We start from the raw sequence: 26,993 nt of genomic DNA, 5'->3' as shown, positions 1-26,993 counted from the left end.
GGAGGAGGCAACAGCTAAAATGAAGGAAGGAAGCTTCTAGAGTTGGGCTGTTCAATATAGTAGGCTCTAGTCACATGTGACTTTTTAAATTAAGATTAAAATTACTAAAACTTAAAATTCAGTACCTCAGTTGCATTAGGCACATCTCAGCTGTTCAACGGCCACATCGGGCAAGTGGCTACTGTGCTAGAAAGCGAGATAGAGAACATTTCCAACCTCACAGGGAGTTCTATTGGACAGAACTGTCATAGAGTTTGATTATTTCAAGGTTATTGTCCAGTTAGGATTCTCTCTGTTGCAGGTGGCAGAATATTTTAAGTCAAAGTGGATTAGACACTGAACAGAATTTGCTAATGCATGTGAGAGACGAGCCCAGAGATAGGGGGTCCTTTAGGTGAGATTTGATGAAGATTCTAGCTTCTTTCCTATGCTTCTTTCACCTTTGCCTTTCCGTGTGCGAGAACTTCATGCACATGCTGGCTTTTCTCATGATGACAAAATGGCTGCCACAGTTCCAAGCTTCTCATTTGTATTCTACATCTGCCAAAGGAAAGAGGAATCTTTTTCCCTTTCCACAGAGCAAAAGTCCTAAGCTTCATTCTGCCCCACGTGTACACTCCTAAGCTAAACATTGTAGCCAGGGGCACATCATCTGTTGACTGGTTTAGTCCTGAGTTAAGCACTCAGTCACTGAGGGCAGTGGGATTTAATTGTGCTGATTTGCTTAAGCCAGTCCAGGCAAAGCCTGGCCCTGGAGCTGAGGCTCAGGTGCAACCTTCAAACCTCTGGATGCTGCCCAGTGGGGAACAGGTACAAAAGATGCTGGAGTGGCAATCACAAGTCCACTATCATCACTCAGCAAATTAGATCTTGGTCTGTCCACATCTTTCTTGGTTTCAGTTTCTTACAGGCCATGTAAAGAGCCCATACTTAACTCTGATTTTTTCTTGATGCCTTTCTGTGAGGAGTTTTCTTAGCAAGTCTGAGACTAGAATGGGCCAAGTGAGGCTCCTAGGAAGCAAAACGTAAGGAGGAGCTTACTTGCATGGTCAGAGGGAGCAGGTTGGCACCTACAAGTGAGTGCCCCCTCACATTTGTGGTCTCAGGGCCCCATTTGCCACATCCTTGTTCCCATCCTGTTTCTTAGGAAATGGGTTTGTTGAAAGGTAGATTCTTTCCTTCCCTTTGAATTCAGTGAAGAGTTTTCTCTTATCTAAAATGGGGACGATTTTCAGGTTAAAAAATGTACACAGCTTGTTGGGAAAAAAAGTCACTGCTGTTGCACCAGGCCAATCCATCTCCCCAATGGTTGCTCTGATGAGTTGGGTGATATTACAACACGATAGAAAAACATATTACCCATTACAAATGGCATTGCATTATAAACTATAAATAATTGATAGGCAATGATATAGAATAATAACTTTCCCTCTGAGCTATTTGTCTGAGGCCTTAACAATTTCACCCTGTTGAGTCATAGACTAACTCCAGCATAACGGGTATAATAATACCCTCAGGAATACAGCTGATGGGGAAGAGGGAGGGCTGTGGGGTCTCAGGGTCTGGGAGTGGGGGTAGGTAGGTTAGGTCTGCCATATTTAGCAAATAAAAATATAGAACACCCAAATATTGCGTGGAGCATACTTACGCTAAAAAATTATTTGTTATATAGATTTCAAATTTAGCTGGGCATCCTGTATGTTATGCAGCAAACCTAGTGTGCTAGTTTCCTGAGCTGTTGTGACAAATCACCACAAACTTAGAGGCTGAAAACAACACACACTTCTTATCTCACTCCTCTGTAGGTCAGAACTTGGTTTCAAAGGGCTAAAATCCAGTTTCTGGCAGGTCTGAGTTCCTTCGGGAGGCGTAGGGGAGAATCTGTTTTCTTGTCTTTTCCAGCTCTCTGGATTCCTTGGTGCGTGGCCCCCTCCCAGCTTCAAAGCCAACTTCAGCAGGTGAGTCTTTGTCTCATCACATCACTCTAACTCTTCCTCCCCCTTGTCTAAGTTTAAGCACACTTGTGGATTAGATTCGGCCCACCTGTGTAAAACAAGATACGAGCTGATTAGCAACCTTAATTCCCCCTTGCCGTGTACCATATATAGTCAGAGGTTTTGGGGATCATGATGCGGACATCTTTCAGGAGGCATCTTCTACCTACCACACTTCCCACCAACCTGCAGCTTGCTAAGGACAGAGACTGAGCCTTTCCTGCTTGACATGGCCTTCTCAGCACCCAGCACAATGTCCAATGCAGAGCGGGTTCAGAGTGACGGCAACTGTTGAGTGATGAACACATGGATGACAGAGACAGATGATGAATAACACAGATGGCTGGCCTAGGTATTTTCATTTTGGGTTTTAAACAGAGAAAGGGAGAGAGTTCTGCTCACAAAGGAATGTGTTGGCTATTCATGGGTGTCTTGAAATTGCTTCTGAAGGCAGTGCAGAAGAGGAGACCCAGAAGCACTGGCTGAGTAAAGTCAGAGGAGTGGACTGTGGAAGTGGATGGACAGAGCCTATCAGTAATGAATAGATAGAGAGACCGTGTCCCTGGATGTATGATATCTGGTATGCTATTTTAAAATAAAGTCTCAGGACAACACCCAGTCATCTTCTGCTCCCTGCCATGTTTCCCACCATCTCTTCTCATCCTGTCTGGCAGAGAGATGTGGAGAAACCCAGGTATTTATAATTGTAACCCAGCAGGAATGTCTTTGAGACTCTCCTCTTCCTGAATGGACCTGGAGTCTGTTACAGGAGTGGTAGAAGGAATTGCACCTGATGGAATCCTGCATTCCCACCTGTGGTGAGCCAATTTTTTGTCATTAAGTCCAAGTTACCAAGCATGAAACTATGCATTGTCTACTACAGAATCTGGAGAATTTTTCAGAAAAGTATCTGGAGTCCTCGTATTATCTGACATTAAAATGGCCATCATGTGAAATACATTACATGTAAAAGATTAACCAGGGTATATGAATATTCTGCAGGGGTTGGGCCCAGCAAAGCTACTACATTTTGCTCTAAAATCCTACTGAAAATACCTTAAAAGAATCACTTAACCTTTAAGAGGCAGTCACCCTTGATCTCTCTCTCTCTCACACACACACATATACATTCTTTCTCTATGTCATATTCTATAGGAAACCTATCAGGAATCTTGCAGATCAATTTTATCTCCATAGTAGCCTGTGCATTTGCCCCCAAATTAAATGCCCATCTGATCATGTCTCCTTTAACTTAAAATCCATTAGTGACTCCCGTGATTTTCTGAATGCAGTCCACACTCCTTTTTACATAATGCCAAGCTGCATGGTCTCGTCCTTCCTCACCACCCCTTCTCAGGCTCTTGCTGGCTCCACAGGTGCCCTGAATGCCAGCCAATGGGTGCAGCAAGATCATTTGTGGTCCCCATTGTTTCACTTCTTGCTTCCTCTGCCTCAAACAGTTTGCACCTGTTCTTCCACCTGGATGGCTACATTCGAAATTTACGTCTAGCATCACCTCCTCCAAGAAGCCTTCTCTGAAACATCCACATCCTCCAGCTAGGATGGGGTCAGATCTTCTCTTCACATTGCTCCCATAACCCTGTGCTTATCTTCACCCTAAGTCTATGCTTAAGTGCTGCCATACTCAATTATTTAAAGTGAGTAACTCCCACAGGGAACACAATATCTCGTGTTCATTTACATTTTCAGTGGTGAGCATAGGGCTCGGCATACAGCAGGTACTCAATAAGTGCTAATTCATTAGGGAACAGCCAGCTCATTCCCAGAATATATGCTTCCTGAGTTCTACTTGGCCACAAAACTGTTTCTTTTCAGCTTCTGTCTTAGTTTTGCCGGCTGCTTTGACAAATGCCACACAGTGGTCTGGCTTTAAACAATGGGATTTATAGGCTCACGGTTTTGAGGGTCAAAGTCCAATACTGAGGTGTCAGGAAGGTGATGCCTTCTCCCAAAAGTCGGTAACGTCCTGGTACAGGCAGCCGGTGATGCTTGGGGTTCTCTGCCTATATCCCCGTTTCCTGACACATGGCCACGTCCTCTCCGTTCTCTTCTGTGTTCCATTGATTCCCAGCTTCCTGCTCCTCCCCGTGTCTTTCTCTTACTCTGTCTGAATTTCTTCTGCTTATAAAGGATTCCAGTAACCAGATTAAGGCCCACCCTGCTTCAGCTGGCCACACCTCAACTAAAAATACCATCACACCCACAGAAATAAAAACAAAAAACAACAAAACCCACATAAGACTTCGCAACACAGAGTGAGCTCTATTGTAAGCAATGGGTTATAGTTAATCATTCTTTCATGAATTGTAAAACATGGATCACATAAATGCAAAGTATAAATAATAGGGTGGTATATGGGAACACTGCATTTTATGCATGATTTTTCTGTAAACCAACAACTTCTCAAATAGAAAAAAGATTAAGCACATATTTTCTTTTCCTGGCGTACATAAGTCCATCTACTATAGACTCTGTGTCTCTCTCTGATGTCCTGAAGGTGATAGTTCAATCTTCATGACTTCATCCCTTTGATCCTAAATGCCTCTCCAAGTGGCCATTCTGTTGTCATCGTACAACTTAGTGTGAATAAGGAATCTGAGTTGAGGATTTGATGGGAGAGAAAACAGCAAGGAACGGTTCAATGCTTGGATAAAAAAGGCCTTGAATTGAAAAATCAGGGATGTCACAGTCTAACTCCACAATTTTCCAATGCATGCCCCTGTCTTTGTGCCTGTTGCTAGCCCCCTGTTTTGATCTAGATTGTGCTTCCCGACCCCCCAATTAAGGGAGTACTGTGAACAAATGCAGCCCCCACAAAGGGATTTCTGTGGTTCAAGTGTTAGTATCACACAGATCTGCATTTTCCTTTTCTACAGACATGGGAATCTGCCCCATGAAATCAAATCATCAAGTTCCCCAGGCATTCGCCCACTTTGAAGGCCAACCTGGGGCAATCTTGAGGGTGGTAATGAAGCTCTCAGGCAGACAGGCCTGGAGAGCCTATTGGTTCAGTGGTTGGGAGACACAAGTCCTGTTTCTGGTTTTTTATTGACCAGCTATGTGGTCTTGGGGAAGCCCCTCCATTGTGCTGCACCTCATCTCTGATATCTCCACAATGAAGGAACTTGGTTAGATTGTTTTGGAGGTTCCTTTGGTCCTGCAGTTCTATGAGTCCATAACTCATCCATCCTTGAGTTGAGATTGAGTGATACAGCACAAAGTTCTGCAGCTCTGCCCCGCAGAGTGGGTGGGCTAGAGACTATGTCTTGGCTGGAACGAGAATCAGAATTTTCCTCTCTCCAATGGGACAAATTGCATGGATCTAAGCCATGTACCAGCCTTTGGCATTCATGTCTGACTATGGTAAGTGCTGAGCAAGGGTGCTGCCTCCCATTTGGAGGCCCTTGAAAGGCAAAGTAGGCAGGCCCTGGGAGAGTTTATCAAGGTGGAAAGGTGTTGAGATTTCCTTGGAACTTACTTTCTTCCCTTGGCAAAGGATCTAGATGTTTCACAACCAGGGCTATTGTTGAGAGGCTCATACTTTTCAAAGGTGGGGAACTATTTGTCGTATGACAACTACATTTCCCGGAGGGTTGATTGGTTTCCTAATTGTTCGATAGAAATCAGTGATAGTAGAATAGCAAACTGCCCTTAAATCTCCATTCAGCCCTGACTTTCTTTTATGCACCAAGTCTTAAGTTCAGACTGCATCTTGCCTTTACTTCATGAGCTAAACAGAACCCATTCTTTTCTTCTGGAGTGTTTCTGAACCCCTTTATTTCTTTTGGAGGAGGGTCCTCCACAGGGCATCTGGACTGTTGTACTAGCTAGGTGACTATCTGCTGTGATCTAATGGATGTCAGCTAGCTTGGCCACCAAGCTATCCCAGCCATCCCTACACCCCCCATCCATTCATTCATTTGTTCACTAATATTCATTTAGCAGAAAACAAAAGAGAGAAAGTACCTTATGAAATTGCAATTCAACTCCAATTCAATTCGATTGAAATCCATTCAATCCAAACTATTCCTATCTAGCCTAAACCAGTTCAATTTGATATTTGCTGAGTAAGTAGCCACCCAAGTGCAAGGTAATATGCTGGTCATGGCCTCGTTTCATTAGTATCCCTAATGTCTGCAATTTTATCATTCATGGATCACAGCTTTGGTTGTCAGGCATTCCACATCGCAGTCAACATTTTTTGTAAATATGTAGATGGCTATGGTAAGGAATAATGCCTAGTGATTTAGCCCTTTATATTATAAGCTTTATTTCTCCAGACAACTGTAGCATTGGATAAGTCAAGGATATCTAGGACAATGACATTTTCTTTTCATTTCAAGTCTCAAATCCTTACTTATCTATTCATTTAACTTTCTTTATATAACTACAGTGCTAGCCACTGAGAATGCAAAGATGAATAAGACAAAGTCCATGTCTTAAGGCACTGCATATCTAGCAGTAAGGGAGGGAAATCTCTAAGCAGATAATTACTATAATAACAACAATTTTTATAATAGCTACTATTCATTGGATGCCTACCATGTTCCAGATGATGTGTAAGTCACCGTTACATACATTATCTTATTCAATCTTTATAATTCTAAGAGGTAGGTTTATTTTTTCCCATTTTTACAAATGAGGAAACTCAAGCTTTAAGAGACCAAGTAACTTGCCCAAGATCACACACTAAGAAGAGGTGGAGCAGGGATTTAAACATAGCATAGACTTGTCTGACTCCAAAGCTCATGATCTTCCATTACAGCAGGCCAATTTATAAATGAATTTCAAGCCAAAAGGGGTGAAATGCTTTTCTAAAAGTCAACCACCCTTCCTTCCTTTAGTCATAAAATAAGTTTACCCCTTCATGTGTATGTATATATATATATATGTATGTATTTATTTATGCATGTTTGTATATATAAACATCAGAATTTCTGATGAACATTAAGTAAGAAGTATTAACATAATGAGTTGATATAAGTAGAGAATGAATTCAACAAATAATCATGGATATATATGTACATGTGAACATATAGATATAATTACCTTATGTCAGGTATTGTACCAGAAGCTAGAGATTCAATGGTGAAAGAGGCATAGCTTCATGATAATGAAGGTGTTTGTAGCCTAGTAATCTCAATAATATGATATTATAAGTGTTAGGTTTGAGAGGCTCTGGAGATGATGGAAACAAAGTTGTTGACATCAGATTAAACTGGGGTATAGGGTGACCAATGAATTCTTCTCTTGGGACATGAAGTAGAGGTCTGAAGGTTGAGTAGAGTTAGCCAGGTAAATGTGAATGGGGGTGAATGGGGGTATTTGTATCCGTTAGTCTAGGCTAGGTTATGCTGCATAACAAACAACTCTCAGATCTTGAAAGATTATGATAGGGGTTATTTTTCCCTTATGCTCTGTCCCTTAGTTGGAGGATTTGCTCTCTATCTCTTCACTCCAGGGCCCAGGCTGATGGAACATTTACCATCTGGAAAGTGGCAGAGCAAAGAGGAAATGAAGTGAAAACAGGCACTGACTCTTGAAGCTTCTGCTTGATGGAAGAGGTGTAGCTTTCACTTACATTCTATTGGCCAAAGTAAGCCCCATGGTCTAGAAGATGAGTTTAGAAGATGGTGTGATACAATGCTACCATGGGCCCAGAAGGAAGGGAATGCAAAAACTGGGGAAAAGCCAAATGAGTATTCCCAGAACAGGAAGGAGAGGAAGGTATTTCAGACCAGACTTCTGCACATAGAAAGGCCTCACAGGCCAGAGGGCATGCCATGTTCTTGGAACTGCAGGAGGCTCTCAAAGGCTGATACCCAAATAAACATCACAGTTTAATTGTTCTAAGCATCAAGAGATATAGTCCATCATCTCCATCTCACCAATACCTAGCACTATGGCTGGCCCAAAAATCACTGAAACCCAATTGAGTATCTGAACCAGGGTTAAATATGTCTGATTCCAAGACTCAAGGTCCCACTTGTGCAGTGAGGTCCACATTTGTCAAACAAGGGTCTTTCTCATCCCCACACTCTCCAAAGTCAGGGTAAAAGACATTTACTTTCTTGGGTAGTCAGGGTGTTGGAATATAATTATTATTTATGTAAAACTCATTACCTGCAAGTCTTTTTGCATGGAACCAATTAAGAAATCTCTTAAAGAAAATATAATATTATATTCAGTGTAACACTGTTTTTTTGGGCGCTTCTAATGTGTTAGAAAGCCCCATAGGTCTTGACAATTTTTACATGTCTTCCTTTTAAAAGCATGGCTGCTGCCAGGAAACTTGGCCCATGGTGATGGTGCAGGTTATGGTTTTCCCCTAAATAAAATTATGGGCACCTTGAAGACGGCTTTGAGGCAGGCAGTGGGAATTGGGAGGGAATGTTGAGTTCTTATGTTGGTTAAGGTGTCACATTTTACATGTCTGGATTTTGTTTCCACCAAGCCCCACTCTGAAATCACTGTTCTGTTATACGTACTTACTGGAAAGGCTGGCTGTGTTTCAAAGAAATCTCTCTGAATTGGGGACATCAGAGTGAAAAGTAGATGGTAGGGCCAGGTTTAGATGGAGTGAGCAAAGGTGCTATGATTTGTAGAAGCAAAAGTGCTGAGACTCAGTAGCCTGGAGATGGAGGACTTGGATACAGGGTAAGAGAATTTGGTGGACCACTGTGTTGTCATCCTGGAATCTCCCTGGGCTGCAAGTCCCAGGAGAAGGGTTGGATTCAAAGACATTTAAAGGTACAAGGTTGCTGCTACATAAAACACTTGCTGAGTCTAAGTCATACCATAGTGGACATACCATAGTGCCACCATTCCTGCACTAGAGACTCATTTTCAGATTAGGATCTTCTGTTAAAGATAAAGGACCTTATTATTAGCCTTTAGCAGCATGGAGTAATCCACAGGACAATACAACTTAATGGACTTCGTGGAAACTTATTGAAGCTCTGACTGGAGAGGAGTGGAGAATGTGGTCCAGGAAATGTGTGCACACAGGCCATGGCTGGCTGAGTGCTCCTCTGGCTTCCACAATTCTACAACGGTCTGCCAAATGCAGGCTCTGGCACACACAATGCACTAACACTTCATTCTCTGCCTTAAGACTTTTGTGTGGCCTTATCTTACAATGTTGGCAAGACTCTACACAAAAGGTAAGGTATACAGCTTGATTTCACTTATGGCTAATCTTTAAGAAGCTTACAACCAGATGGAAAGACAGGGCTATACATTAAGAGAGTTAATATTACAACAAGGAGGTGGCTGTATTGGAAGATGATACTGCATAGTGTTTCTGAGTTCGGGAGCCTGCTTGAATCCAGCTCCCTCATATGCTAGCTGGGAGATCTGGAGCAAGATACTAGATTCAGTTTTGTCATCTGTAAAATGTGGGAGATAATAGTACCTATCTCAAAAGCTTTGGTGAATATTTATTAAATGAATACACACACATTCACAGTGCTTGGCATAGGCCTGGCCCATAGTATGACCTTGATGAATATTAGCTCTTATTTGTTAAGTCCTTATATTATGAGGCAGGAGCTGAACTAAGCCCTTTGCACCATTTGTTTTTTTCAACAGTCTCTGAGTTGGTACTATTATTATTATTCCTCTTTTTACAGATAATGATACTAAGGCACAGAGAAATTAAGTAATCATTTTAAGTGACAAGGCCTCTGCAAAGTAAATCCAGGCAGTCTGGCTCCAGAGCATGTGCCCTTATTCTCCCCTTCTGATAGATGTCAGCTATCAAAGCTGGTACACGTATTATCTGATTTGAACCTCATAACACCCTTAGAGAGTAGTTACCATAAGCCTCTTTTACTGATGGAGACAGTGAAGGTCAGAGAGGTTAAAGAGAGCTCAGGGTGTCATGGAGTAGGGCAAGATCAGTGACCTTTGCATTGCCCCCCAGTTTTAGAGACAACCTATCAAACAAGGCAAGTTATAATGAATGCCCAACATGCCTAGTCTCTAGAATGCAGCCAAACATGTGCTTTATGCTCAAGAATTGGAGCACTTCATACCCCTCCCTAGTGGTGCTCTACAGGTAGGTAGTCACCTGGGATATCCACAGCTACCTAATGCTGGCCCTGGGACTAATGGCAAAAACCCTAATCCCTGGGGCTCACTGCATACCCACTGAATCTGAGGCGAGGTTACGAAATCTCTCAGGGGATGCTGATGTACAGCCAATGTGGAAAGCACAATAACCACAAAGTTGAGTCCCCATTGCTTGGTGGCAACTCCTCACCAAGAGACAGAATGAGGTTGTGAGAGAAGCTTGGTCACAGAGTCAACAGTTCAGAGTTCAATTTCTGAACACTTCAGGACTTGTCAACAATAAGCAACAGCCCCATCTTCACGGAGCCTTGGTTTCTTCGTCTGTAAGATGAGTCTTGTAGTGCACAGGGTCACTGCAACATGCATATGTGGTAATACCTATGTACACCTAAGTGCAGAACTTGGCCCTCAATTGTGAATTTTTCCCCCTACAACATTTTCTGTACAAGCACATTCTCAATTGTAAAGAGCTATGCAGAGAGAAGAGAGTGATTACCCTGAACAATTCCAGAGACTCATCACATACCTCTGGGTTGAATCTTTGCTTTCTTGTGGCCAAATCTGAAATCATCATGGTTTCTAAATGCTTCTAATGTTTCTTGATGATGCTAATTTTTAGGCATTTTCATTAGTCTTTGAAACTAGCTGTCTGAAACTAATTATCTGCAGATAAAGATTGTTTCTAGGACATTTGGGTCCTCAATTTACCTTCTTGAGTCAAAACTCAGCTCAGAGGTGTATTTCTTCCCAAAAAATGCAGAGAAGAAAAGAAAAACCTAAATTAGACCCTTTTAAGCTACAGCTAATGTAGAGTGAATCCCATATGTGCATTTAACCTCATTTACTGGGCATCTTTTTCAGCAAAAGGAGGCTACTCTGATAAGCTCTAGTGGGTGCCATGCTCAGTTACAACTTGGAAGAGAGTGGGACCCTGTAAAATACATGGGAAATGTCATAAGGTTACCCAGGTTGAAGAAACAGCTCCATTAGTTGCAAATGGCAATTTATATTGCCATGATTCTTCTCATAGAAACCATACCATGTCGTAAGGAGCTCAATTATTTTCTGGTTTCTGCGAAAATGACTTCTCATAGCAATAAAATAAAATAAAATGGTTTCCAATGATGGCTTGGCTCCTCCTGTGACTTGGCTCCAGGGAGGGAATCATGCCAGCTCAGTACATGCCAACTAAACATTTCAGTCTATTTCTTTTTCCCTCTGGAAATTAATAAAGTGACTTTCTTGTATGCTTCTTGGCCTCAGGGGCATCTTGGTTAGCCTGAGTCAGGTTGAGCTCCCCCAGGCACTGACAACATGATTTTCTTTCCCTTCAAAGTGTTAGGCTAGATCCAAACACCCTTCCCTCTTAGGTGGTGTGGTTGCTGTCTTTAGTTTACAGTCTCTTAAATCTCTGAGCATTTGATATCGTGATGTGTGTTGCTTGGGATATGCATTGCAGAGCATGGCGTTAACCCTGTCTTCAAGGAGTTTACAGCCTTGCTGGGGAGTAAACACTAATGCATAGGATAATTTTCAGAATAGGACAAGACAATACATGATCAGATGCTGAATAAAATATATCCAAACGGGGTTGGAGAGGTAGATTGGAGCCGAGGAATGGGGTTCTTCTATAAGAAGTGTGTTCAGAGGGAAAGGTCACTGCTGTCAGAAGTGTAGATGTTTCCTGTAGGACTGATATAATTGGTATAGGGAGTTAGGGAGGTGAGAAAAGTGCCTGCCTTGTGGGGATTATGGGCTGACAAGGAGATTGAGCATGGCCTGCCTGGACTCAGACAGGTGGTCATCCCCTCTCCCAGGGAGGAGTGGTTGGGTAATAAGCCTGCAAAATAATGGGTGGTCTCAAATATGATGGCCAGACCCTTAAAAATCTCTCTCCTCTGCTGCAGTCTAAGCATACATCCTGCAGAAGCTTGGGAAGCAAGTCTCCCAAATTATACTCAAGAATATGCCAGTGCTTTCCCACTCATAAGTAAATAAATGTTTGAGAAACTGTTTAATGGCTGTCCCCCTCTCCAGACAGTAAGCGTCATTAAATGATAATACATGAAAAATACTTAGCACGGTGCCTGTATTCTGGTAAGGACCCAATAAATGTTGGCTTCTTTCACTCCTTGAGTTTCATGAGTTCAGAGCCTATCTCTATCCAGTTCATCACTGTGTTCCCAGTCCTTATCTAGCACAAGGAATGGCACAAAGAGAGCCTCAGCCACATGTTTATTGAATGAATGAACCCTTTATCCCCCTCTCCCCATAGCAACTCCTCCTGTAGCCTTCTACACCTCAGTAAATAATTCTATTCTAGGAGTTTCTCAGGTCAAAAAAGTTGGTGTTGGCCTCAAGTCCTTTATTTTGCACCCATATGTGTTCCTTCAGCTACTAGAGTCAGCTCTGTCTTTAAAAATTATGCTAATCAGATGACTTTTCACCTCTCCTTTTATTACCGCTTTAGTCCAAATGACTATTATCTACCAACTGAATTGTCACTGTAGCCTCCTAACAACCTCTTCTTGGACCTGCCAGTCTCTTCTCCACAGAATACCCAGAGTGATTCCTTCAAAACATAGTCCAGAGCATGACATTACTCTGCCCAGAAATCCTTAATGGCTTCCCATCTCTCTCACTAAGAAGAAAATCCTAGTTCCTTAGCCTGGCCTGTGCAATCCCATGTGGTCTGCCCTCAGCTGGTACTCTGACCTTCTATCCCTGTCCCTCTCATTCTCCCTGCTCTGGCCACTTGGTCTCCTTACTGTACTCAACTAGCTAGGTAGCACCCTTCCCCTAGGCCTTTGTATTTGCTGTACCCTGTGCCTGGAAGTTTCCTTCCCAGATAACCCCATGGCTCCCTCCCCTTGTTCTTACACATTCTCCAGTCAAATGGCACCTTCTCAGAGAGAATATTCCTCTAACCACTCTAACTGAGCACCTTGGCCCCCTAGCACTTTTTATGCCCTTTCATGCTTCATTTTTCTTCAGAGCTCTTATTGGCACCTGTCATGCTCTATGTTGATTTATTTATTGTCTGTCTCCTACTCTAGGACATAGGAGAAAGTATTTTATCAGTTTGGTTCAACATGTGTATATCCAATGTCTAGAAGAAGACTGGGCATTTTACAGGCAAGAGAAGCTTACTGAACATGTATATGAATGAACAAGAAGTGATTGACTGACTATACACGCACATACACACACACACACACAAACACACTTTTATATAACTGGTCTTTATAAATCACTTACTCTGTGCCAGACAATGTTGTAGGTATAAGTCCTTTATTCTCATGATGCTTTTTAATCCTCACAGCAATCCAATAAAGTAGGCAATATTATACCCATTTTACAGAGAAGAAAAAGAAACTCATAGGATATCTTGATCAACATCCCAGAGCTGGAAAGTGGAGAAGCTGAGGTTCTGTTTCGTTTGAGTGCCTCCTGAGCTGTTGCCTGTCACTGCACCAGAACTCCTTCTCCAGGCCCCTATGAACGGACAACAGGTACTTGTGACTTGAGGTTTCTGGAGGGAGGTTTCCAAGAGTGATGTTGAAATAACGCATTCGTATGTCAGTCACAGAGCATTAGGATGGAGCACTATTTACTGTCGACAAGTCAAAACGGCTTACTCTGGGTGACTAAACTGAACACCCACCTTTAGACTTGCCTTTTAGGAGGAAAAGGGAAGCAGAGAAGGAGAGTGTGAAGAAAAAGCAGTGAAAGATTCCTCTGGCACGTAGCCAGGCTTTCCTGTCAGGACATTTTTGACTCGCCCCTTGCAAGATTTATTACTCACATGGGGAAAGATGAGTCGCACGATGCAGACTCTTGGAATATTCCCAAGTACAGAACTGGGAGAGGAAGGGACAGAGTCAGCAATGGGTGGACCCAAGTTGGCTTTGAGAACCTAGTTTTTTAAATCCCAGGAGTCTGTTTGTAATGGAACATTTACTTAAGATCAATTTTATTGCTGTACTGAGTTGGCCATTCTTAATTTTGGACTTGAACTTCTCTTGCCACCCATGAGTTCTCAGAAATAAAAGGGTTATAGATTGAGGTTCTGGGTATGACATGTGTCAGAGAGCTGGTTGATGGCTCAATCAGAGGTCTACTTGGGAGTAGAATTCCATTATCAATGGTGAGCAGGATTTTATGGCCTCATGGGTCTTAGAATTCCATTATGATCAGTCACTGAGGAACCAGGAATAGATAGCGAAATCTGACAAAGTCTAATGCATGGAAGAATGGAAGGTATTCCTGAAATCTGAATGGTTTCCTAGTTTCTCCTTCCAACTTGGCTTGGGATGTTTTCTTGGGCCTCTTGACCAGAGATTTGCAAACTCCTAGATGTTGGCTGTGCAAGAACAACTGTTTAGGATTTCCAGGGAGGGTAATGTATACCCTACACAGTTTAGATGTGGCAGAATTGTTGATTGGCTACTGATATCCATCCCTAGGTCAATTTCCTTTTACCTGTCTTCAGTGATATAGATTGAAAGAACCAGATTCATACTCTCCTAGACTCCTTTGCAGCAGGGCAGGCCATGTGACCCAGTTCTGTTCAATGAGATGTAAGGGAAGTCAGAGGGCCATCAAGGAAAGGGGAGTCACAGGCAAGGCTCTCTTGCTCTCTCTCCCATCCCTACACTTTGGCTGACTCCTACTTCTTGCCTTTAAATGTGTTTATCTGAAGTTATGATAACTAAAAATAAGACAGCCAACTTGAGACCATGAGTAAAAGACTGAGAGAATGTAAGACAACAACCTAATGGCTTGAAGTCACAAAACTATTGAACCAGCCCTAGAGTCCCCACCTCCAGAATCTTGCTAATTACATAATATATGTCCTTCAGGTTTAGATCATCAGACTGATATTCTCTTAACTTGCAGTATTTTTCTCCTCAGAAAGCACCCTCATTTTCCATCTGAGGCCTCTGCAAAACAGCTTTGAATGTACACGTGTCCCGTGGGAACTGGCACATGTTAGAGGTTAGAAACTCTCCATATTGTGATACAGGCCAGCTGGGAATCGACTCCCCAAGATTCCACACTGGGAGCACACCAGGCTCAGATCCAGGTTCAAACACAGACTTCCCTCTCAGACCAGGCTCAAACAAGAGTAGGGAGCACTGTAGCAGCTCACCTGCCAAGCTCAGTAAAGTCTGCTAGACTGTGAAGTTTTTGTGGGCAGGGTCTGTACTATTTACTCTCTGTATCTCCAGGACTGGGAACATTAATAGGCACTCAGTAAATATTTGCTAATAGGCTCTGGGCTGGGTATTGGAAGTTCTGAGTTCTACTTGTGGCTTTATCATTAACTCACTCTGTGACTCTGAGTAAGTTTCCTTAATATTCTGGGCTTTATTTTAGCTTCTTCAGGGTAAAAAGAGATGCTTGGATTAGATCATCTCTTTAACTCTGTGATTACACCTAATAGGGACTGGAAGTGAGATTAAGAGGCTCAGCTTCAGAGTCATACAGACCAAGTGATATCCAGGCAGGTTCACCCTGAAGTCACCTGAGAAGATGATTGCCTATAATAGATACATCAGCCTACTTTATTCTCCAAACCAAATAAAACAGGCAGATTGGAAGTCAAATTGAGCAAAGGATGAACTGAAGCATTATGAGGTGCATATGAAGATCTAAGTGTATAATGAATCTTCTTGAGAGTGTGAACCTTACTCAAGAGTCACTGCATGACAAAAGCAAATATACTAAAGATAGCTGCAATCGAAATCATGACATCATTTATTTCTACTTTCATTGGTTCAGATGGTGCTGAAAATTGGACGGCCACTGGGATTTCTCACTGAGTCATTGCCATTGACTCTAAGAAAAAGTCTGTTGAAATCAAATGACTTCAGGGGTACAGAAGTGGTGGTAAGAGAGTGGATTTTTATTCCTGAAATTCTTTGATGCTTGCTAAAGAATACCTTGTTGGACTCCTAGCCAGAAAACATCAAAGATAATATCAGGGAACACTGGATTTCTCACTCTGTGTTAAATCTTGTCAGGGAGGATGCAGAGGATTCAATAAAGAATAAGATTTCACACCTTCTATATCATGAGATAGCAGATATGAAATAGGGAAACCTATGTTAAGGGTGAAAATGAGTGATAGAAGCAATGTATACGAAAAACATTTCCCTAGATGCTACCATTTGGACAACCTAGAAATCGAGTTTGTGATCCTACAAATCTAACTCTGGAACTTCTTTGTTAAATTCTTCCAGAGTCCCTTCTTTAGGCTTATGGGGGTAGATGCTAGGCTCTGAGGCACAATATGCAAGCTGTCTGTAATCAGGATCTGCTGACTTCTCCAACCCTTTCCCTCCAATTTTGCCTTTCCTATTTGTTCTGATGAAATGCATGTGCTTTGTTGTCATGCTGTCCTAACCCTCTGTGCTTTTGCTCATGCTGTTTCCTCTGACTGAATTGCCCTTCTGACTCTTCTTTAGCTCTTATTTGTATTTCAAGTCTTAGTCCAGTTGTCATCTTCTCCCAAAAGCTCTCCTGATTCCATATATTGGATTCAATGCCCCTCTCTTTCTCCTCAGAATTTCTTGTGGATTTTCTCTCTCAGCCCAATGTGTCCTGAATTGCAATGATCCATTCGTACTTTGGTTTCTCCTTGCAGACTATGAGTCTCCAAGGATAGGGACCATATTTCTTTTTGCACATCTGCCACCTAATACATGCTTGCACTCATCAAATACCCATTGAATAGAACTAGCACCAGAGCGGCTTTTTGAAAGTATGGGGTTGGGCAGCGGTGGGTTTTCCACCATATTGCAGAACAACTTTCTTAGTTGCCTCCATTTCAGGCACAGGAACCCTTTTCATCTAGTTCCAAGGCTCTAAATCTGAGAATCATCCTTAATTCTTTTCTCACTTTCCTTCAAAGCCCATGCCACATTCATCAACAGATCCTGACAAATCTACTTTCAAATGGGCTCGCAATCTGACTACTTCCCACCACCTACAAATCTTCCCCAGTGGTCTAGGTCATAATCAGTTCTCATCTCCTAATTGGTCTCTGCTTCTGCTTTTGTCAATCCCCCCAAATAACCTGTTCTGTACACAACAGTCTGAGTGATTTTTTAAAAACAAAACAAATCATGGTTCTCCCCTCCTTACCCTCCTCTCCCCCAAATTTTGCATTATGCTTAGAACACAATTAAAATTCTTTAGGCTACAGCCTCCAGGTTCTACAGGCCACTGAAACATCCTGATTGCCTCTCCACCTCTCCACCTCATGTGCAACATCTCCTTTGCTGCCTACTCCCCACCCCCACCAGGCTTATGCTGTTCCTTGAACTTACTGAACCTATCCTGACGTCAAGGTCCTTGTGTTGGCTGTCCTTAGGCCAAGAATACTATTCCCCTGGCTTCTCATCTAGCTCATTTCTTCACATCAGGGAGGTAGGCTGGGTAACATGTTTCCTGAAAACACATTTAAAGTAATGTGCCCCCATCTCAGGTCACCTGAGTATAATTTTCTTCACACCACTTAGTGCCATCAATAATCATTTTGTTCATTTATTTGCTTATGCAGTTCTTGTTTGTCTATTCCATGGAGGGTTCTTGAGAGTAGGGACATGAAATTGTTCATTGCTATAGCCACTGTGTCTCCCACTCAATGATAGACAGAATAATAACTCTGATAATGTTCAAGTGTTTGAAATTTCTTTACCTCCACATTCATTCATTTGGGCCACATGACGATGAAAAAGAGTGCTGTGGGAATGATCAGCATTCTGAGAGTGCACGAGCTTTTTACTTATTGTTACAGGATTAAAGTAGGTTGTTTTTAAATCTGAAGATAAAATAACATTAGTGTTAGCCCATTTTTATGTGAGCTCCCCAGGATACTGTCTTAGGGAGAAGTTAACTTTCTGTGAATATTCTCTTTCCAAATTCCTGTATAGTTGGAAATGCTTACAAGGAGGGAAAAAAAGGCAACGTCAACAGGACAATACTTATTGAGTGGCGAATCCCAGATTTACATAGGCATGCAAAAAGTTCCACTGTGTCTGGATTATCAGAGGGTGTGTATTAACGCCATAAAACTCGCAAGCAGTAGAGAGAAATCCACGGAGGTGTGAGTAGGGAGAGTTCTACAGTCTGGATAGTGTGTACAAAGAAGTTACATGGGGGATAGGTTCTGAATTTAGTGAATAGGCAAGCAGGACATAGAATCAGAAATACTTTTGAAAATTCCAAAAGGGACTATGAACCATAGAACACATAGTTTTGTTTATATAATTCTGTACAATAATGTTTATGATTAAATGTTCATAGTAATATATCTGTGTATAATATATAATATATATTATTATATATTATATAATAAATAATAAAATAAGCAGGGGCTCACAATATAAAAATGTGTGTCTTTAAACAGTCATGTGCATTGAGATGCTTATATTATAAAAGGCATGTCGTCACTGAAGCAGACCAAGGTAGCAGCAGTTGATGGTTCCCATCTTTTGTTTTTTCCAGCAGATACTCACCAGTGAAATCACGGGCTGAAACTATCACATTATTCAGATTGCTTTCTCTATCTCTTTTTCCTTCTGAACTCATACAATTGAATCTTGTAATTTAATACAACTATTAAATCGATGGTATACACTGTGTACTGATAGCCTTGGGTTTTGAATTGGAAATCTCTGGGTTTGAGCTTATACTTCTACACCCACTTCTTGAGACAAAGACTGACAAGCTACTCCCCAGCCCCTTTCCTTTATCCTTCTGGAACTGATCCCCTTTTCCAACTTGAAGATTATGAGCAATGTGACCTTAGAAATCACATGTTGAATATGGTGGAGCCACGAGATGGAAGAAGTTCTTGGACCACCCACCTCTAAGGAATCCCCATTTTTGGTCTTGAGTGAGTAAAGGATCAATGCATATTGCTTTAAGCTACTGAGATTTATTATAGATTTGTTATGGCATCTAGCATTGTTTTAGATAAAGCCCTATTATGTGATCTTGGGCAAACTACTTAACTCTTCTGTGTCTTAGTTTCACCATCGGTCAGGATTCCTCCTGACTGTGAACAAATGATACACTCAAAAAAGGCTACTGAGGAAAGCTGAATGATGGAGACACTAGTTAGAATGATTTGGACAGAAGTAAGGAAAACGGACAAGAGATGGTGAAGCATCTCAGAGCTAGTGACAGCAGAGAGCCACTGTTGCTTGAAGCTTGAGATGCATGGGGGTAGGGGTGTAAGCATTTACAAGAGCCCAGAAAAATGCTTTATGTGGGATAGGACATTCTGTGAGATAGGGCATTCTAGAGGGAACTGCCGTTTTTGATGGAAGACTGCTGCCAATCCAATGCCTGGCAGAGAAGGAGTTGGAGCAGTAAAAAGCCAGATGCCATTCTCTCCTGTATTCCAGTCTTTCCGCTTTTAGTTCCTATTGACCAGACCCAACTAAACCCAGAGGACAAGAGCTTATTGATATGGTCCATAAATATCAGCTTCCCAGGGCATAGGCTAGGTGTAAAAGGTTGAAGAAAAGATCTGGAAGGACAAATGAATAATTTCAAGCACAGTTTCCTTATCTAAAAATTTGATATCCTTAGTATCCACTTTGTAGGGGGCTGTTCTATAAGTTAAGAAAATTATATACATAAAATACCTACTAAGTAAATCAGTAGATAAAGGATCTTAATAAAATATAACTGTTATTACTCTCTATTATCTATTGCTGAACCAGTGTCTGCTAAACTTTTTTGTTGTTGTTTTATTTTAACCTCCTGGCAATTGTTGGCTTGCTTCTTAATTCCAGGAGATTTTCCAGCAGGAATCTAACTCTGGCATTTCCTGGAGGATGGGCTCTTCATTTCATCAAGATTTATTTTTGGCCATAGGTGGGGCTTGAGAAAATATCCAGTTTCATATTCCTTGGAAGATTCTACCTTCTCAGTTTTAGCCATTCATTGTTATTTTCAGGGTCCACTTGCTAGGAACTTCCCTGCTCATCATTCCAGACCACAGCCAGGCCTAAAGTACTCTGCTTGCTTTCTGTCTGGTTTTCATTGTTTTGAGTTTCATGCCTGCTTCTGGGTCTATTGAATAGAGCTTCCTCTTCATGAATGGGAGAAGAGTGGGCCTCTCCAAATTAATAATGGAAGATTAGCAACCTTGTGAGGCAAGGTTGGTACAATGAAGGAAATCCAGTAATCTTGGGTTAGAATATATCCTCTGCCTCTTACTTGGAGTATGACCTTGGGAAATTCCTTCTCTTTCTCTGAGCCTTAGTTCCTCATCTACAGAATGGGACACTTTATACCTATCTTACTGGGTAGCTGTGGGGAGACAATGAACAATGCACATATGGCAGTCCAGACACTTTACTTGGCACATAGCAGGCATTCAGCAGTGCTTGTAAAAAAAAAAAAAAAAAAGATCAAAATCTCTAAGGACCAATGGGCATCCTGACATTCTGATTATACTGGAGCTAAAATTGAGCTGAAGATGAACTGAGGCCAAAAATATTCTAAAAGCTGTCCCGTGTACATGGAGTCTCATTTTTTCTAGTTGATACCCTTTACCCTTTATATTTTAACTGTTGTTAAAACTTTTCTCCAGGATAAATTGAGTCCAAAGATGTCAAGCCGATTCCCTGAGACTTCTCAATAGTAAGATGGACAGTGAAAAAAGGATCCTATTAAAATGTGCTTTTTGAATAGTGCAATGAGAAAAACACACATTGAAAGATGAAAATGCCAGGAACAAAAAGAGCCTAGATTTCTGGGAATCCATCAGCTGGATATTACTACCTTTTCTATTTTTCCATGTGTGATAAATAGCACCAGCCTTTCCCTTATTATTTCTGTAATAACTTTTCATTTGGTTAGTCCAGGAACCAGGATCACTTGGGTGAGAGCAGAACCAACCTGGGGAGTTTGTCTTTTACTCACCAGTAATTAACATAGTGTCAGAAGCATCATTAAATGTTTTTTGAATGACTAAATGTGGTAGGAGCTCTCTATAAATGATCTTCTAAAATTATTATAGTTACCTAGTAAATGGGGAGTTATCTCCACTTTGTGAATGGAAACACCAGAATCTGATAAAGTTAAATAATGTATCCATTGTGCCAAAGGCAGGGCTGGAATTCCAATCCAGGTGCCATGATTACCAAGTCCATATCTCTCCATGATGGCACAGACTTGACCCTGCCAGGTTCTTCACGGATGCCATCTTTACTCATGTTCTGCTCTATGCAATGACGAGTATTTCTTTCTGATTCTGTTTTCCTTCAGATTGAGGGGAAACACACACACACACACATGCACACAGACACACAGCCCACAGATTAAAATATAATTCCTTGTCACAAAAGTTGGATTCTAGAATTGGGATGTAAATTTGAAAGATAACTTAAAATATTCTCCTCCAATTTTCCCCCAATTCTCATGCTTGTTTGCTATTCTTGAGTGTTTCCAATGAGATAGACATCAATTTAAAACCTTATTCTGCCACTTGTTATCTTGATCACCTTGAGTCCTTTTTTCTCAGGGTAACATCTACCTCTCAGATTTAAGTCACATAAGGCATGCAACTTTCTCAATAAACAGTAATTATTCCTCTCATAGTAATTATGGAATGCAGGTTCATAGGGTGACAGGTTGAAATCCATGACCTGCTTGACTATTCATTTGCCTATGTGGTATAACTAAAAATTGATAATTTTCCAAGTCGGTTTTTGAGGTTTAGCATAATGATAATTTCTGGGGATACTACAGGCCAGACACTGGGCTAGATGCTGGAGATATAGAAAGTTGAGGGGGATTCTATAATGATACAGGGATGGGGGTGGGGCATTAACCATCATAATGTTCATTTTTGTCTCATCCAGATATGACAAGCCGACAGCCACAATGGGTTGGATGATGGATGGGAGCCAACTTGTTTTCCTTAGATACACCACTGGCAGTAAACAGTGCAGACTGACAGCTCAGGGTCTGATGAAACTGAGTTGGGTGATTATTGAGTTGAGCTGCTTGAAATCAAGGTATTACAGTAAAACAATTTCTTCTGTTTTGCCATTTCATTTATCACCATTGTTTGTCTTCACTGTTGTTATTAACATCAATTATTTATCATAATGCCCATTTTCCTTCCTAGCCCTGTTTCCTGTCTAACATGCTGAATCTCTTGCTATTAAGTCAAGAGGCAGGTGGAAACATTAATCCTTACATCATTGTTCCTTCTGAACTAAGAGCTTTTTCAGTTGTGGAAGACAAATTGGAAAAAGCCAGTCCAAGTTGGATAAAAACTGTTTTCCTTACCCTGAACAACTTAGGCCTGTTGCTATTTAAATTGATATTTCTCTGGAGTGGGGCTCCAACTAAAGCAGTAACAGTGGGGATATAGAGGAGCAGACTGACATGCCAAATCTTTAGCAGGTCAGAGCAACAACACTTGGGATGGTGGAAGCAGCTAATTGCCTCCCAAGATCCATTTTCCCGTCCTGCCTTGCTTTCATGACCTCATTTTGAGCCAATCATCCCACTAAAAAACTGTATTTATTAGTCTACTATGGCACTAACTTATAGCCAGTGAGAATTAGAAGGAGTTTAATGTTGGAATTTTGGGAAGGCTTCTGAAAGAAAGCTGAATAAGCTGGTAGACCTCCTCCCACCCCACTCTGTGGCCTGTCTTTCTGGCCTGCAGCATGGCTGTGGAGGTGGCATGCCAGCAGGCATCTTGAACTGTGACCTGGCAGCACAGAAGTTGCAAGCTAGATGGTGGGTCAGAAAGAAGGAGCTTGGATCCTTGGTGACCATTATTCCACTATAATAAATGTAGATTTCCTACCTCTGGGCTTCTATTATGTAAGAAATGTATAAAATCTGAGTTATTTAAATTCTTATTTGTTTGCTTTTCTAAGTTTTCTGTTATATGCATCTGATGCTAATCCGAAAAGATAAACATGGTGAGTGGCTAGAGGAGGGCAGGCCTGGAGACGGTGAAGAGAAGTGGAAAATCAAGGACTTGGGCTCTTGGTTTGGGTGGCTGAGTGGACCGTAGACCATTCACTGGGGCAGAAGACTCAAGAAGAGAAGCACGATTGGAAGAGGAGAGGAGGGGTTTGGTTTTGGACCTGTTCAGTAGGAAGGGGCTTGGGAAACTTAGGTGAAGAAGTCTTGCAGGCAGCTGGATATGGAGGTTAGGTGCAGTGAAGAGATATTAGGGAAGGAAATGCTGTCTTGGCCATAATTAGCATGTGTGTGATATGGAAAGTCACTGGAGTGGAGTAGATTACCCAGGAATATAAATGGTACTGAAGACTAACAGAGAAAAGCTGAGTGAGCTTTCTGTGGGAAAACTGAGAGTGGTGTACATATCATTATAATTCCAGGCAGGATGTGGTAAATGCACCAGCAAGGACCCTTTTTATAATTTTTCCCCAGGTAGTCGGGTTTTGAGAAGGTGCCAAATAAACAAAAATTGTAAAGCAATTAGTTTCTGTGTTTCTAATGAATCTAAGGCAGAGATGCTGCCAGAGCCTCTAATCAGCATGTGATAACAAGGTTGCTACTCTAGATTGATATAATTCCAACCAAGTGAAAGCCTTATGTGTCCACATCGCAGGCATAGAAGTGATTTCCATTAGGGGTGTAAATGTTGATCCTGGATAATGGAACCCCCTTAACACCTTCAAGGGATCGTCATGTAGAGGATAGTGCATGGATTTAGGGATTAGCTAACATCGGATGATATCATATATAGCTCCAACAGCTTCTATCTGTACTACTTTAATAGCTTAGTTCTATTTCTTCAGAGGAAAAACACAGGAACGTTCCCCACCTCGTTCGATAGCGCAAAGATCATTTCTATGGTTCCAGGAAGTGTTATTAGAAAGCACTGCCTTGGATTTTTTGAATGTTTGAAGGAAAAATTGTCTTAGAGTGTTGTTACTCAAAGTGTTCTCTGCGTGTCTGCAGCAGCTGCACCACCTGGTTGGTTGTTAGAAAGCAGAATCTCAGACCTACTGAGGCAGAATCTGCATTTTAGCAAGGTCTAAATGCATTTTACCACAGACCGTCCGCGTGCACATGGAAGGCCAAGATGGCTGCCTTAGGGACCAATGACGGCAGCCGCCCCACTTTGGAGGTTCTCCAGGTTTACAGTTTTGGCTATACACTGGAAGCCCCTGGAGAGTTTTAAAACTGACTATGCATATCCCCAGAGTTTTGGACGTAACTGGTCTGGAGTGTGGCCTGGGTATCGGAAGTTTTAAAAGCTCCCAATAGCTCCCAATACCCAGGCCACCCAGTGCAGCCAAGAGAGAGGTAGGAAGGCTCTGAGAGGAAGCGTGGTGGACTCCAGGGTAGGCAGGCCGCTCCTCACAGACTCCCTTCATTTCCTGACTCTGGGTCTGATACCCTCTAGCCTCATCCTCACCTCACTGAATTCTAGAAGAGCCTTCTGGACTGAGCATGTTGGGCTTTAAAAAATTTTTTGGTTGGTTTTTTTCCCCCTGCCTCTCTCTCTCCACTTGAAACAGTAACCCAATATCCCCAAGTGGAGGTAACACTGAGACTGCATTGTAATTGCTTGTTAATGTCAAAATTGGTGCTGGGTGGATTTGCCATTGGCAGAGGCCTGTCTGTATTGGCTGGTGCCCTGCTGGCTGGGCAGCAGCTCTCCCGAAGGAGATCAATACCCTATTATGGGATGCATGGGCAGGGATAAACTGTGGGGGGCTTACCTCTTGCCTCCAGGCACACTGGTTCTGCACAGAGCTTGGGGTCAGAATCTTGGGGGCTGTGGGTGAGGGAGCTGCTAATGAAGCCACCAGAGCCCCATAGCCGCCCTGTACAGCTTGTGGTGCCAGCCAGTGGCCCTGCACTGTGAAGACAGCCTCCAGGTCAGCTAGGCAGTGTCTTCCCGTCAGCCAGCAGCCTCGTCCTCAACTGCAGTCAACCTCAGTCAAGGCCTGCAGAAGACTGCTGGGAAGGCAGAACGAAAGAGGTTACTAGAACTATCCTTATCCTCTGCCCACCCCACCTGTCTCTGTCTCCAATCTCTCTCTTTCTCTTTCTCCTTCTGTGAATTTACCTTCCTCCAGGTGAAGTGAAGCAGAGGAGAAGAGTAGCAATAGGGATACGATAAGAACCGATATTTATTGGACTTTTATGATGTGCCAGAGAGTCTGCTAGGTTCATTTATGCCTTTTTCACATTTAATTCTCACAACACTCTGATCTGTAGGTAGACTTTACAGATGAGAAAACTCAGGCTCCGAGAAGTTACACTACTTGTCATACATGTGGAAGGGGTAGAGCTGGGATTTGAACTCAGTCTGGGACTTGGCAAAGTCCATCTTCTTTACACCTATGTAGTTTCCTCTCCCCAAATGTTTATGTGAAGGCTCTTGGGACAGCATGTGGAGGAGAAAACCATGGGGAGGACAGCATTGTATGATTATGTGTGTCTCACTGAAACAGTCTAATGAGATTGTTTTAAAATTGGGGTATAATTTATATAATATGTTGCACCAATCTTAAGGATATCAGTTGATGCATGTTTGGCAGATATTTACACTCATGTAACCACAACTTAATTCAAGACATAGAACATTTCCACCATCCCAGGAGTTTTTTTCAATGGCTCTTCCTAGTCAATAATTCCATTGAGAGAAAATCAGTATTATAATTTCTATCAATGTAGATTTAGTTTGCATGGTCTTAAACTTCATGTAAATTGAATCATACTGTATGTGCTCTGTTACTGATTTCTTTCACTTGATAGATGTATTTTTGAGAATCACCTACCTTTTTGGTTTACCCATCAGCAGAGTGTTTCCTTATATTGCTGTTTAGCTTTCCATTTTAGGGATGCGTCATGACATGTTTTCCATTATCCTGTTGATAAGCGTTTGGGTTGTCTCCCTATCAGACTCTTTTTTTGCATGGGCAGGCGCTAGGAATCAAACCCAGGTCTCTGGCATGGCAGGTGAGAATTCTGCCACTGAGCCACCGTCGCACCGCCCTCCCTATTAGATTTTACATCTCCCGAGGGCAGGGCAAGGCTTTACCTGCGGTTGTGTTCACTCCAACCCTAACTCCAATACTCCCTGCCACCTCAGTCTCCCCAGCCTTGAGTGCAGTATCTTACCCAAGGCAGGGCTTCAAAATGTTTGTTGACAGATGGACACATTGAAAAAGTACTTGGATTGGTCTTTAATGATCTGAACCTAAAACTGATACATTTCCCACAAATAGCTCTGCAAAGAGATCATCGTTTTTGTGAATTTGCTCTTCAAATGGCAGGCTGGGAGGTGGACCTAGACTCCTGGACTCGATCTTTGTATTCATGGAACGGAATCCAGGGGAGAGTTTTTTGCTGAGCCTTGTGAACTAGGATGAGCTCTGTGATAGCTCTGCGTCTTCCTCTGGAAAGTGAGGAAAATGTGACAGCCCTGCCCTAATGCACATATGTGGTGTAAGAACAGTGGATGTAAAAACAAAGTGTTTCCTAAGTCACAATGGGCCTTTGCCATTCCTTAGAACTATACATCAAATCTTCAAATGTGCTACCATAGTGGGCTTTCTCAAAGCTCATCCTATGAGATGCTCAGTAAATGTGTCTGCGACCACATCAGTTTGGCATCTGCTGCCTAGTAAAAATAGCTCTTGGAGCATCTGAAGCACATTAGCATGTTAAAGAATGTGAGGTTCTTCCAGAAAGCAACTCAACTATGTTTCTTCTATTTACATCACTGATGTCCTCTCCAACCTCCTCCACCCTGCTCTATTTCCAGGAGACTGATCTGTAGACTGGCTTCTTGTTGGGTTCGGAAAATGGGACTACTAGCAAAACATTGGAGGGAGGCAGGAGAGTGGATTGGGATGATATTTCCCTGGC

General features: G+C 42.1%; 1 long non-coding RNA gene across 1 annotated transcript; it reads right to left on the bottom strand.

Annotated features, from left to right (window-relative positions):
- Nucleotides 1-1,870: 1,870 nt before the first annotated feature.
- LOC143686505 (uncharacterized) lies at nt 1,871-26,570 on the bottom strand. Its single transcript, XR_013177206.1, has 3 exons — nt 25,901-26,570; nt 24,836-25,076; nt 1,871-2,043 (listed from the first exon to the last, which is right to left on the bottom strand). It is a non-coding gene; the product is annotated as an uncharacterized LOC143686505 (long non-coding RNA).
- Nucleotides 26,571-26,993: the final 423 nt, after the last annotated feature.

This window comes from Tamandua tetradactyla, chromosome 6, assembly GCF_023851605.1.
Source record: "Tamandua tetradactyla isolate mTamTet1 chromosome 6, mTamTet1.pri, whole genome shotgun sequence".
Classification (NCBI taxonomy): domain Eukaryota; kingdom Metazoa; phylum Chordata; class Mammalia; order Pilosa; family Myrmecophagidae; genus Tamandua; species Tamandua tetradactyla.
The sequence above is the reverse complement of the archived record's forward strand: the minus strand, read 5'-3'. Positions and strand labels throughout refer to the sequence as shown.